Here is a 14677-nt window from a genome sequence, read left to right on the forward strand (position 1 = left end):
AAACAGATGGGAATACCAGACCACCTGATCTGCCTCTTGAGAAACCTGTATGCAGGTCAGGAAGCAACCGTTAGAACTGGACATGGAACAACAGACTGGTTCCAAATAGGAAAAGGAGTATGTCAATGCTATATATTGTCACCCTGCTTATTTAACTTATATGCAGAGTACATCATGAGAAACTCTGGGCTGAAGGATGCAGAAGCTGGAATCAAGATTGCCGGGAGAAATATCAATAACCTCAGATATGCAGATGACACCACCCTTATGGCAGAAAGCGAAGCGGAACTAAAAAGCCTCTTGATGAAAGTGAAAGAGGAGAGTGAAAAAGTTGGCTTAAAGCTCAACATTCAGAAAACTAAGATCATGGCATCTGGTTTTTCCAGTAGTCATGTATGGATGTGATAATTGGACTATAAAGAAAGCTGAGTGTTTAAGAATTGATGCTTTTGAACTGTGGTGTTGGAGAAGACTCTTGAGAGTCCCTTGGACTGCAAGGAGATCCATCTAGTCCATCCTAAAGGAGATCAGTCCTGGGTGTTCATTGGAAGGACTGATGTTGAAGCTGAAACTCCAATACTTTGACCACTTGATGCAAAAAGCTGACTCATTTGAAAAGACCCTGATGCTGGGAAAGATTGAGGGCAGGAGGAGAAGGGGACGACAGAGGATGAGATGGTTGGATGGCATCACCAACTCAATGGACATGGGTTTGAGTGGACTCCAGGAGTTGGTGATGGACAGGGAGGCCTGGAGTGCTGTGGTTCATGGGGTCACAAAGAGTCGGACATGACTGAGTGACTGAACTGACTGATTATGTGTCAGTTACAAATGGACTGGTTATCTTCACTCTGGGACTCAGGAAGACAGAGTAGCGTCTGCTTGGAACATCGCTGTTCCTTGTGGCAGAAGGAACAGGAATATGGTGCAGCAAATGTCAGCTCCTAAAATTTCTCCCCAGAAGTGACACATCCCACCTCCATTCACATTCATTGACCAAAACAGTTCACATGCACAAGTCTGATGCCCATGGGACAGGGGAATAAAATGCTTTCCTCCCTTTCAGGGAGGGGCATATTTGGAACAATAATACAGTCTCCTTTATCTCCTTCCACTGAGAACAGTGGGGATTGGGCTGGGCAAGAACAGCGAGACCGCACACACAATTCTGTGCTGATAAGGAGGGTGGAAACATTCTGTGTGCTGTGCTATGCACTCAGTCACTCAGCTGTGTCTGAGTCTTTGCAACTCTATGGACTGTAGCCCACCAGGCTCCTCTGTTCATAGGATTCTCCAGGCAAGAATATTGGAGGCCAACCCAATATGCCCTCCTCCAGAGGATCTTCCTGACCCAGGGATCAAACCGTAGTCTCTTATGTCTCCTGCATTGATAGGCAGGTTTTTTACCTCTGCTGCTGCTGCTAAGTCACTTCAGTCATGTCCAACTCTGTGTGACCCCATAGGTGGCAGCCCACCAGGCTTCCCTGTCCCTAGGACTCTCCAGGCAAGAATACTGGAGTGGGTTGCCATTTCCTTCTCCAACGCATGAAAGTGAAAAGTGAAGGTGAAGTTGCTTAGTCGTGCCGGACTCTTTGCGACCCCATTGACTGTAGCCCACCAGGCCCCTTCATCCGTGGAATTTTTCAGGCAAGAGTACTTAGTGCCACCTAATCTGTTGTTGTGGTTTAGTCCTATTCTGTGGTAACAGGTAAATATTGGTGACTTACCAGGAACATATATCTGATGTTATATGAACTGCTCTACTTGGCAATTAGTCACGGGTGATAGACAGGTTATCATGAAGGGCCTTGAACAGCACTTTCCAAAACCAGGATTCTAACTAGGGACCCAGGTTGAATATCAGGAAACTTGGGGATCCAGGGGTGGAAGGAAGAAGTGGAGAAATATCCCACCAACAAGAAGGCGCTGTAGCTGGGGCTTAGGCAAGGAGGTAAGATGCACCTTTTCTTTATAAGGACAGAGACTTCCCAGTGGTCCAGTGGTTAAGACTCTGCACTTCTACTGCAGGGGGGCATGGGCTCCATCCCTAGTCAGGGAATTAAGAACCAACATGCTGCAAGGTGAGCTAAAAAAAACCAAGACATTGGGGAAAAAAAAGGTTATAAAGACAGGTACAGAATAGTATTGAGTGTTGGATGGCCCAGTTGGAAATGAGATACGATGTGAAAAAAATCTCGGGGATTAGAGATTGGCAAGGCTTGTAGCTGTTGTTCAGGGGGCATGAGGTAGTTCTTGGTCCTTGAGTAGGAACATAGGTGGAAGTGGGCTGGCCGCAGCCCTCTAAAGTCTCCATAGACCACACCCAGGGGTTTGAATGGGCAGCAGTCACTGCAGAGGGAGGTGACTTGAACCAAGAGAAACACTTGGGTTTGGTCCTCTCTGATCGGCCCTAGTAGTTCAAACATCCTTGTCCTTCCAGGGTCCAGACCACGCCTGAACTTTCTCAACAAATTATCCAGCAGCCCCTGTTGCCAGGCCACAGGGTAAACTGGAGCCCAAAAGAAGAGGGAAAAACCTTTTTCCAATTCTCCTTATTTTATTCTACTTACATAAGGTCTTACCAGCATTCACTTGGGGTGTAAGGTGGGATTAAGGAAGAATGGAGTGAGTATGCTTGTGCTTTTATAACTCTTCAAATAAAGTGTTATTTTTTGAAGGTTGTGGACTCACAATGCTTGTTTAAGAAATGTTTGTTGCCTGCTGAAATCTTTTTAAAATCTAACACAATTTCTGATTCTGTTCATCAAATTGGCTAAGGTTTCCATCTTTTTCCTGCCCCTACCCCATGCTAAGCCCTATAAGCTGATGTTTTCCTTTTAGAGGCACAGTTCTTAGAGACCTTCTTTTTTTTTTTTTAACTTTACAATATTGTATTGGTTTTGCCATATATCAACATGAATCCGCCACAGGTATACATGTGTTCCCCATCCTGAACCCTCCTCCCTCCTCCCTCCCTGTACCATCCCTCTGGGTCGTCCCAGTGCACCAGCCCCAAGCATCCAGTATCGTGCATCGAACCTGAACTGGCGACTCGTTTCATATATGATATTATACATGTTTCAATGCCATTCTCCCAAATCATCCCACCCTCTCCCTCTCCCACAGAGTCCAAAAGACTGTTCTATACATCAGTGTCTCTTTTGCTGTCTCATATACAGGGTTATTGTTACCATCTTTCTAAATTCCATATATATGCGTTAGTATACTGTATTGGTGTTAGACCTTCTTTTAAAATATTTATTTATTTATTTGGCTGCATGAGGTCTTAGTTATAGCACGTGGGATCTTGTTCCCTGACCAGGGTTTGAACCTGGACCCCCTGCATTGGAAGTACAGAGCCTTAAGCACTGAACCACCAGGGAAGTCCCCAGACCTTCTTTTTTTTTAGATAGTGGGAATAAACACCCGCCATACTCCTATTTGCAATAATGAATCCAGGTTCTGTGAATTTAGAGGAAAAAAATTCACGAAATACAGAGAGCATCTGTAAAGCTTGTGTGTGTGTGTGTAAAGGTATCCTGTAAAGGTAAAGGAATCCTGTCTTCTTTCCCAAACCAGAGCACTGCTCCTGTGTGTGTGGTGTGTATGTGTGTGTGTGTAAATATCTGAACTACACTTGCACAGAGACCTTCTTTCAGGCCCCTTGCAGGCTTCCCTGAGTCACAGCCCCGCCTTCCCAGAGAAGTGCCCCAATTTGCCTTATAAGGCAAAACTGAGGTTTCTAATTTCTCTTCTGAAGATTGCAGGGAGTAGAAACAGCAGGTGCAGAGAGGTGTGGTCCAGGGTTGCATTTCCACAGTGACTCAGGGAGTCTTCTTGGAAAACAGATCCCAGTGAGGGTGCTCTTCTTCAGCAGCCTCTGGGCGATGAGTGATGAGGGGCTGTCCATGCTGCCGGATGCTTATCCCAACACGATCGCCTTTGCTGCCCATTGCCTGGGATCCACAGACTATATGCCCTTGTCCTTGGAGGCGCTTGGAGAGGTCTTTGTGAACGCCGCAGTAGGAACCGAGAGAGGTCCCATGGATAGAGCTCCAGCAGGTACAAGGGGACTGTGGTCAAGCAGAGCCCAGTGGATCAGGGCGGGCATGCAGGGCCGGAAGTTCCAGTGAAGGAGCAAGGGGCATAGCGGGAGGTGCCCTGGCATGTGTGCAGAGTCAGATGGCAGGGTGCCCGGGGGCAGGAAAGAGATAGCGCTCCAGGAAGGCAGATGTCCAGGGTCAGGGAGACCTGCAAGGCCAGGTTTGGCCCAGAACCTCAGGACGTGAGGCAGGATCCTGGAGCAGAAAGAACTGGGGAGCTGAGCTCAGAGTCCAGTCAGCTGCTTAGGTATAAGAGCATTATTGGACCTGGATGTGAAGTAAAGCCCCGATCATGAGGAAGGTGACAAGGGCTCAGTCAACAGAAGCCTGAGCCATCAGAACCTTGAAGCCACTGGCTTGAGGCTGTCAGAATCAGCATGGCCTAGAGCACAAGTGATTCTAAAGCCTAGGCCGTTAGTGTGGCTGTGGCATGGGCTGATCTCCGGGAAAATCAAAAAGCCCATGCCTGCCTATCTTTGATTAGCCCCTCATCTGTCTCCTGTTGCATCTTCCCTACTTGAGTCACACAGGTAGTCAGAGAGTGATGATCACCTGAAGGATGATGTCTCAGCTTCCCATGCCCTGGGCACCTTGTGCATCAACCCACCCAAATATTCCCAGAAGGTCCCACCTGCTTCAAAAGCCCCACCAACTTCCTATTCAACCCCAGTCAGCCTGTCCTTGAAACAGTAACCTTGTTTGTCCCAGTTTTCCCATCTCTGACAGATTAAAAAAAAAACAACGCGGAGGAGTTGGAGGGGAAACCTGAGATGCTTGCTCCTTGGAATAAAAGTTATGACCAACCTAGACAGCATATTAAAAAGCAGAGACATTACTTTACCTACAAAGGTCCGTCTAGTCAAAGCTATGGTTTTTCCAGTAGTCATGTATGGATGTGAGAGTTGGACTATAAAGAAAGCTGAGTGCCAAAGAATCGATGCTTTTGAATTGTGGTATTGGAGAAGACCCTTGAGAGTCCCTTTGGACTGCAAGGAGATCAAACCAGTCCATCCTAAAGGAAATCAGTCCTGAATATTCATTGGAAGGACGGATGCTGAAGCTGAAACTCCAATCCTTTGGCCACCTGATGTGAAGAACTGACTTACTGGAAAAGACCCTGATGCTGGGAAAAATTGAAGGCAGGAGGAGAAGGGGACGACAGAGAATAAGATGTTGGATGGCATCACTGACTCGATGGATATGAGTTTGAGTAAGCTCTGGGAATTGGTGGTGGACAGGGAAGCCTGGCGTGCTGCAGTCCATGGGGTAGCAAAGAGTCAGACACGACTGGGCGACTGAACTGAACTGAACTGAATAAGAATTGAGATGAAGATGACGATTTGGGGAAGAGAGAAAAGGTCACAGAGGGAAAATTCACAGGTTTAGGGACCATCTAAATTAGTGAAAGAAGAGAGAGACAAGTAGAAGTGACACCAAGAGTTTGATTGAACATAGGCATGATGGTCAGGCATACATTCTCCTGCTGTTGCTTTGAATTTTAGTTTCCACTACTTTTATATTCAATTAGTGTGGAGAAGTCTGAAACATGCAGGGGCATGAATGGAAAGAGAACTGAACTTGACCTGGAGAGTTGCAGGCACCGCATCTCCCAGAATGGCGGCTGCATGTCCTAGAAAAGTCTTTTAACCTCTTTGGGCTTCATTTTTTTCCTCTATAAAAGATAACCTTCTTCATCTGTTCCAAGGGAAATAATGTGAATGAAATACTTGTAAACAATGCAGAATAAGTGTAAGGTATCATGTGCAGATAATTGCAAGCTCACTTTGCCACATTCAGTCTCAGCCTCTCACTGGGTCTCTCATGAGGGGACCCGAGCTTCACCTCCTTTGCTACTGCCGCCACGTTGTGGCTGCCTTGTGAACTGCATGCCACAACTGGGGACGATAGACAAAAACAAGTTTTGTTGTTCAGCCGCCAAGTCATATCCAACTCTTTGTGACTCTTTGGACTGCAGCATGCCAGGCTTCCCTGTCCCTCACCATCTCCCAGACTTTGCTCAAGATCACGTGCATTGAGTCGGTGATGCCACCCAACCATCTCATCCTCTGTTGTCCTCTTCATCTGCCTTCAATCTTTCCCAGCATCAGGGTCTTTTCCAAGAAGTCAGCTGTTCGCATCAGGTGATCAGGTACTGGAGCTTTAGTTTCAGCATCAGCCCTTCCAAAGAGTATTCAGGGTTGATTTCCTGGTTTGATCCCCTTGATTTCCACGGGACTCTCAAGAGTCTTCTCCAGCACCACAGTTTATTTGCAAATAAAAAAGTATTTAAGTCTTTCCAAGTTAGTTAATAAATTTAATGCATTGTCAATCAAAAGCTCTTAATAAGTTGATTCTAAATTGCAATGGAAGACTGAATGGGCAGGAATAGTCAAGACAAATTAGAGAAATAAGAATAAAGATAGGGAGAAAAATAGGTTAGAAAGCTATAGTTATACAAACAGGGGTATTGTCACAGAGTAAGCAGATAGCTCAGTGAAGCACAATGGAAAATTCAGAAGCATCTCTGCACACACAGGAATTCAGCATACAATAAAGAATATTCAAATTAAGGGGAAATTACTCAATAAATGTGATTAAAACAACTGACTGTCCATTAAGATCTAAATAATATATTCATAAAATTTAATTATAAATGAACTATAGATCTAAACTTATAAAATTCAATTATATAATATTAAAGTAAAATATTTGTGGAGTAACAAAGGCTCTTAAACAAAGTTTTTAAAACCCACAAAACAAAACTGTGGCCTAAGTGATTGACAAATTTGATTACATCAACATTTCTAAAATTATGTTCATTAAAAGAGTGTAAACAAAGATAAGTAAGTGAAAGTAGGAGAAACAAATTTTGCAACAAATGAATAGTATATAAGCTCCTATAAATTAATTTTGAATGACTCAGTTGTAAAGGAGCCAAGTATAAAAGTAAGCAAATCACAGAAGTAAAGCAAATGGTCAATAAACTTAGGAAAAGATGTAAGTATTTACTTAATAATCCAAGAAATGCAACATAAAACAATTATAATGCCATTTTTCACTAATTTGACTGGCAAAAATTGAGAACATTTTTTTATAACTGTCAGAAAGATGTGGGGAAAGCACACTCATTTTCTGTTGGTGAATAGTGTAATTCAATAAACCACATCATATCTATATTGTGCATAAGTGGAAAAGGCTAAAAGAGATCTCAGTGCCTCACATGATACAATCTCTGGATGTGATAAATGAAAAATCAAATTGAAATGAAATACGTACAGTAAGATGCTATTAATGTGAACCATTAGAAACACTCCAGATTTTCTATAAAAGCCTATGGGCATGTGTTTATGTACGAGGAGGTAGGCGCAGGCAAAATTCCTGTCAGATGTTCAACAAACAGAATATGGTGGTCATCTTTGGTGAGGAGATGGGAATTGAAGTATTGGTCAAAAGGGATACAAGCCCTAACTTTCATGTTTTACAAGGATGCATTATTCATGTAGAGACTTATTCAAAGAAGAAACAGGTTAAAGTGACAGATGGTATTTTCCAAAGATGGCTGCAACAACATGTCCAATCCCTCCTGTTTTTGGCAATGTGACCTTGCCACACGCCTCACACTTGATCAGCTTTCAAATATCAGAACTGGCATCCAAAACCCATTAATCTAGATGACATCTGAGTGAAGCCTGTGAGCACTCTCACAGGCTTGAGACTGACTAACTCTGACAACAATCCCATAAGGTAATGTTGCTGACATCCCCATTTTACAGAAGAGGAAGCTGAGGTTCACACAGGAATTACAAATAATGAGAACTAGTTTTAAAACAAAGAAAGAAAGTCTTATGGGAAAAGATTGAGTCATCTCATCTATAATCAAAGAAATAAAACAAAAACAAGATTTGATGTCATACTTAAACCATTAAAACTTTTTTAAAAAAGAGTGTTTATTTCCATGAAATTTGAATATACATAATTATGGGTGAAAGTGCAGATGAACAGAGTTCTTTGGAAAGCAAGCTGGTAGTGTGTATCATGAATCATAATGTGTTGCAAACATCTTGATTTTGATCTGCTTCTTGGAGCTTATATTATAGGAATAATACAAAAGATGAAAAATGTTTTCACACTAAGACACTCATTCCAACATTATGCAGACAATTAGAAAAAAAAACTTTTGGTATTTTGTATTTATATATCCTCTGCTTTCCCTTGTTTTTTTTTTTTTTTAAAGCATCTTTAGACTATTAATTGAAATATTTCATTATAAAAAACTTAGGACACCACATTCATTTATGGAAATTATGTTAATAAATTCCCGTGGGAAAATACCAGCAGAGGTTATGCAAGAGTAATCATAGCCTTGTCAAATTTATTTTCAAGATGCTTAGTAATGTTCTCATCTTGTTCAAAGATTTGTTTTATTTATTTATTACATTGCGTGCTAAGTTGCTTCAGTCGTGTCCAACTTTTTGCAACCCTATGGACTGTAGTTCATTAGGCTCCTCTGTACATGGGATTCTTCAGGCAAGAATACTGGAGAGGGTTGTCATTTTCTTCTCCAGGGGATCTTCCCAACCCAAGGATTGGACCTGTGTCTCCTGCATTGCAGGCAGATTCTTTTACTGCTGAGCCACCAGGGAAACCCCATTACAGTGGAACCTTGCTATTTATCCATTCTATAGATAAAAGCTTACATCTGCTAACCCCAACTTCCCAGTCTATTGTCTATGTCCATGTAGGACAACTGTTACAATGCTTATCTGTCTACCAAGCTCTTTTTCTAAATCATAGTTTTTGCCTTAAAGATGCTGGGCCAGGAGATCCCACCCTACAGTCTGTCACAGGTTTTTCCTGGATGGATTCTTCCTGCCCACGGGTATGGTGCCGGCAGGGTGTAAAGCACTGAGCCATCCAGAAGCTCATGGGCAGCACCCTGTGCCTTCAGTGGGGAATCAGGTCTGGAATGTCCACGGTCTCAGGCCCACATGCCTGGCATTCTTCACCATCCAGGCCTGTCTGCTGGCAGTTGAGGTCCTTGACAGTTGGTTCATCTGCAGTGGGGTTTAAAGCCAAAATCTGCAATTGCATTATTCCATTATCTAGATTGAGGATTAACACCTCTACTGATTTGATGGAGAAAATGGCTCCAAAATCCTCCTTGACAACCTCTCTCTTTATCAAGAAACCACTCGGATCTCACCCACTTAGCAATTCACACTAAGTGCCTGTATGAACTGAAATTAGGTAGCTCTCAGTCGGCCTGCTCTGTCCAACCCCAGGAGACAAAGCAGCAATAACTCAGGCTTGGCTCCTCACCCCTACCCAGAGGGCCTGGAATGAGTCTGGAATGAAGCTCATAAAACCCAGACCCCTTTTCAGAATCCTTACTACCAGAAGATAACAAGTTTCCACATTTGCTCTTACTGGCCTCCAATTCACTGTCCACAGAGAGCTAGGAAAGGATTTTCAAAGACCTCTGGTGGCTTCCCGTCACAGGCAATAGAAAACCGCCTGGGCCCAGCCTCCAGCCTGCCCAACCTGGCCCTCCCGCCTTACCCCCTGAACACTGGCACTTCTCCCAGCCTCTGCTGGGGACATACTCTTCTCACTCCCCCATAATGACCCACACATCCTGGTTGACCTGGCACTTTCCTTTTAACACTTCAGAAACCTCTCTGCTACTGCTAAGTCACTTCAGTCGTGTCCGACTCTGTGCGACCCCATAGACAGCAGCCCACCAGGCTCCCCCGTCCCTGGGATTCTCCAGGCAAGAACACTGGAGTGGGTTGCCATTTCCTTCTCCAATGCATGAAAGTGAAAAGTGAAAGTGAAGTTGCTCAGTGGTGTCCAACTCTTAGCAACTCCATGGACTGCAGCCTACCAGGCTCCTCTGCCCATGGGATTTTCCAGGCCAAGAGTACTGGAGTGGGGTGCCATTGCCTTCTCCATCAGAAACCTCTCAGTCCCCAGCAAACCCAAACCATGGACCAGGCTGCTTCCCCATCCAACCCCGGGTACCTAACTGGCCATGCCCAGGCTTCCAGAAACTCTTAGCCCCAAAGTCACTTTTCAGAGAGTCCTGACTCTCCCCCTACATCTAAATTGGGTCCTCATTGCTCCTCTATCTTGTGAAAGTCTTTCTGGTTGAGGACACCCATGATAATTATTTACTGCTTCATTCACAATCATTTATTGAGGACTTGGTGCTAATGTTTTATGGGCTGGGGATAAAGTAGTAAACAAAGCCGACAGGAGGCCCTAACTTCAAAGAGCTTACATCCTAGGGGAAGAAATGGTGTGGTTTTTATAAACAAACTACACAGAGTGATCAGTGTGGTAGAGAAAAGTAAAGCAAGAGGGGACAGAGAATATCCAGGGTGGAGACTGTCTCAGACAGGGTGTCCAGGGAAGGCCTGAGGGAGGTTACATCTTGATCTCAAAAGATGAGGAAGCAAAACTTGGATTCCTGGGGTAAGTGTTCCAGACAGATGGCAAAAGCCCTGAGCAAAGAACAATGAAGAAGCCAGAGTGGCCAGAGCTGAGAGGCAAGAGGAGCAAGAATTGGAGGTGAAGACAGACAGGTAACAGAGGTCTGACCCTGTGGGACTTACTAGGTCCCTATAACACATGTGGCTTTTGCACTGAGTGAGCTAGAAAGATACAGCTGGCTTTTGATCAGGGAATAACATGATCTGCCTTAGGATTTCACAGGACAGGGCTCTGACAAACCCCTGGTGGAGACTTTCAAAAGATGCCTGGGGTGGATTTTTAACAAGGGTGGTTGTAGCAGTGATACCTTAACCTGGGATACACTTTGAAGATAGAGCTGAAAAGGTTTTCACTCAATTGGATATGGTGGGGAAGGAAAGAAGAGTCAAGTGACTCCAGGGACTTTGACCTTAGTGAATGATGGATGGTGAGTCCATTCTCTGGGATGGAGACTGTGGGCAGCAGGTTGGTGGAGGTGGAACCACTGAAGATCAGTTCCAAACAAGTCGACTTTTAGGTGATTAGACATCAAGTAGAGAACTAGACATATGGGTCTGGGGGTTGAGAGAGAATAGGGATTAGGAGTGTATACACTTAGGAGTCTTAGAGAAGAGATATTTAAAGCCATAACACACTTAGTAAAATCACTAAGTGAGCCAAATATAGACAGAAAAGAGGAAATGCCCAAGTACTAAGGTTGAGGACAGTTCACAGCCTTACTAGGCTGTCAGCTCTATGAAGTCAGAGACTATGTTTAACTTTTTTCATTTCTATCTGTTTGGTACTATGATAGTGTGTGGCATATTGCAGAAATTAAATATATTTGTAAAATTGTGATATAAAATACAATGGAATATTATTCAATCATAAAAAGGAATGGAGTGCTGATAACATGGATGAAATACGCTAAGTGAAGCCATTCAGACACAAAAGGACAGATATATGATTCCATCCATGTGAAATATGAAGAATAGGTAAATCTATAGAGACAGAAAGCAAATTTGTGGTGCTATAGGCTAAGGGAAGGAAAGATAGGGAGTAACTACTTAATAGGTAGGGGCTTCCTTTTAAGGTGATGTTTTAGAACTATATAGAAGTGATGGTTGTACAACTTTGTGAACATACAAAATGTTGATATATTGTCCACTGTGAAATGGTTAATTTTATGTGAATTTTACCTTCATGGAAAAATATTAGCTCTTAGTGCATAACAAGTTATCCCAAACATAAAGAAAATAAATATTTATTACTTTACATAGCTTTTGAGGGTCAGAATCTGGGAGGGTTTAGCTGCATAGTTCCAGCTCAGGGTCTCTCGTGAGGTATCCATCAAGATGTTGGTAGGGGCCACAGTCACCTGAAGGCTTGACTAGGGAAGGAGGATCCACCTCCAATATGGCTCCCTCATAAGATGGCTCAGCTTGGAATGGGAAGCTTCTTGCCACATAGTCCTCCCCATGAGGCTGATGGAATGTCCTTATAACACAGCAGTGGGTTCCCCCGCAGAATAAGTGATCCATGAGCATATAAGACAGAAGACACAATGTCTTGTACGGACTAGCCTAGGAAATACCATGCCATCATTTCCACACCATCCATTGGTTGCACAGGTTAGTGTGGAAGGGACCTTTACAGGGACATGAATATCAGGAAGGAAGGATCACCTGGGGCCACCTGGAAGATTGGTTACCACACTTCCTTGCCCTTACCCAAGGAGTAGTAATGAATTACATCCCCTGCTCAACATGAACTTGACCACCAAAAGCAGAGAACAAAAGGCAGCCTTGGGAAAACACGGGAAATATCACATGTGAATAGCATACATGTGGGGTACTATACAAATCATGCCTGAGTCTCTACAAAGTGCCTCAGGCATCTGTGTTATGCTGGAAACTACACTGCAACTATTTTCTTTGAAAATATTCTTTGAAGGAAGACTCTCCTAAGTAACTGGATTATTGATCCTTGATAATGAGACACCTTGTTGGGAACTAGGGATGAGTGGGTGATCCCTGCCCCTGGTTCCCTAGTTTCCTTTTATGGGTTATTACATGTCAGCACACTGCCTCCATGTACCTCCTAGGCCTGCCGTACTGCGCAAGTCCAGACAATATCCCTTCATTCTCAGAAACGGCAGCTTTGACAACGTTATGGCTCTGAGAGTCCAGAGACAGTCCAACAGAACTGCAGGCTTGGCTGTGTCATCTCTTGAGTCAAATCTTCCAAGATCCTGCCCAATCAGATTACTGATAGGAGCAATCCTGAAAGTTAGCCAGATCAATAAAATTTTACCAGAATCTTAACTTGGATGGAACACTCTTTGGACACACTGATGGAAGCAAGTGATCCAAATGTTGGTCATTTGTCATTCAGAGAGGAAAAATGGTCAGGCCACTTGAGGCTTTTGCTTGAATAAAGAATTCAGTAACAGGAGCATTCAGCTACTTTGGTCTTAACACTGCATTTTAACCTCTGCTATTCTCTTGTTCAAGTTACTGCTTACGATAGATCCCAAAAAGCAAGCAGGACATATGTAAGGGTATACACTTCTACAGGCAGTGCCAACAAGTTAATTTCTCTTAGCCACTCCACCCCAGAATAAAATAAATATATTTCTGAAAGGGCTCAACCCACCAGGGATTGATGAAAAACAAGTAGATATCAGTGGAATTGGTTACCGCTGCTTATTGACACCTGAGGTGGGTTTCCCGCAGGCATTCAAGACATCAGCCAAACATCCAAACCCTTATCTGTTGGAAGATGGAGGACAGTCAGTGAGGGTGAAAAACAGAAGAGCTGAGACTAAAACCCTGGTTTTCAGACTTCAGATTTGGTGCTTTTTCCAATACACTGTATGTCTTCCAAGGAATTTAAGATAAAAAGGCAAAATGAGGTATGCAATAACAACACAAGAGAATGTCATAGAGAATAAAGAGGTAGGAATCCTTTGACTAGAGTTGATTTTATGTTCCTCTAACAGTGCCTTTTGAGTAAATGCACATGACAAAAGTGTGAGGTTCCAGTTACACCATGCGCATCATGACAGCACACATCCTGACGGGTTTCTCTCTCAACATTCTACTGAGTGGAAGGATGGAGACATTTAGAAGCCATCTGCAAACAGTGAGGGTTTTAACACATAATTCTCCAAAGAAGACATACAGATGGCTAACAAACACATGAAAAGATGCTCAACATCACTCATTATCAGAGAAATGCAAATCAAAACCACAATGAGGTACCATCTCACACCCGTCAGAATGGCTGCGATCCAAAAGTCTACAAGCAATAAATGCTGGAGAGGGTGTGGAGAAAAGGGAACCCTCTTACACTGTTGGTGGGAATGCAAACTAGTACAGCCACCATGGAGAACAGTCTGGGGATTCCTTAAAAAACTGGAAATAGAACTGTCATATGACCCAGCAATCCCACTGCTGGGCATACACACCGAGGAAACCAGAATTGAAAGAGACACGTGTACCCCAATGTTCGCTGCAGCACTGTTTACAATAGCCAGGACATGGAAGCAACCTAGATGCCCATCAACAGGTGAATGGATAAGAAAGCTGTGGTACATATACACAATAGAATATTACTCAGCTATTAAAAAGAACACATTTGAGTCAGTTCTAATGAGGTGGATGAAACTGAGCCTATTATACAGAGTGAAGTAAGTCAGAAAGAAAAACACCAATACAGTATATTAGCGCATATATATGGAATTTAGAAAGATGGTAATGATGACCCTATATGTGAAACAGTAAAAGAGACACAGATATAAATAACAGACTTTTGGACTCTGTGGGAGAAGGCAAGGGTGGGATGATTTGAGAGAATAGCATTGAAATGTGTACATTGCCATATGTGAAATAGATGACCAGTCCAAGTTTGATGCATGGAACAGTGCACTCAAAGCCGGTGCAATGGGACAACCCAGAGGGATGGAAGGAGGAGGGAGGTGAGAGGGGGGTTCAGGACAGGGGGACACATGTACAACTGTGGCTAATTCATGTCAATGTAGAGCAAAAACCACCACAATACTGTAAAGTAATTAGCCTCCAATTATAAATAATTATAATAAT

At 43.4% G+C, this 14677-nt stretch overlaps 1 non-coding gene across 1 annotated transcript; it reads right to left on the reverse strand.

Annotated features, from left to right (window-relative positions):
* Nucleotides 1-3310: 3310 nt before the first annotated feature.
* TRNAG-UCC lies at nucleotides 3311-3383 on the reverse strand. Its single transcript has one exon. It is a non-coding gene; the product is annotated as a tRNA-Gly (tRNA).
* Nucleotides 3384-14677: the final 11294 nt, after the last annotated feature.

This window comes from Bubalus bubalis, chromosome 12, assembly GCF_019923935.1.
Source record: "Bubalus bubalis isolate 160015118507 breed Murrah chromosome 12, NDDB_SH_1, whole genome shotgun sequence".
Classification (NCBI taxonomy): Eukaryota; Metazoa; Chordata; class Mammalia; order Artiodactyla; family Bovidae; genus Bubalus; species Bubalus bubalis.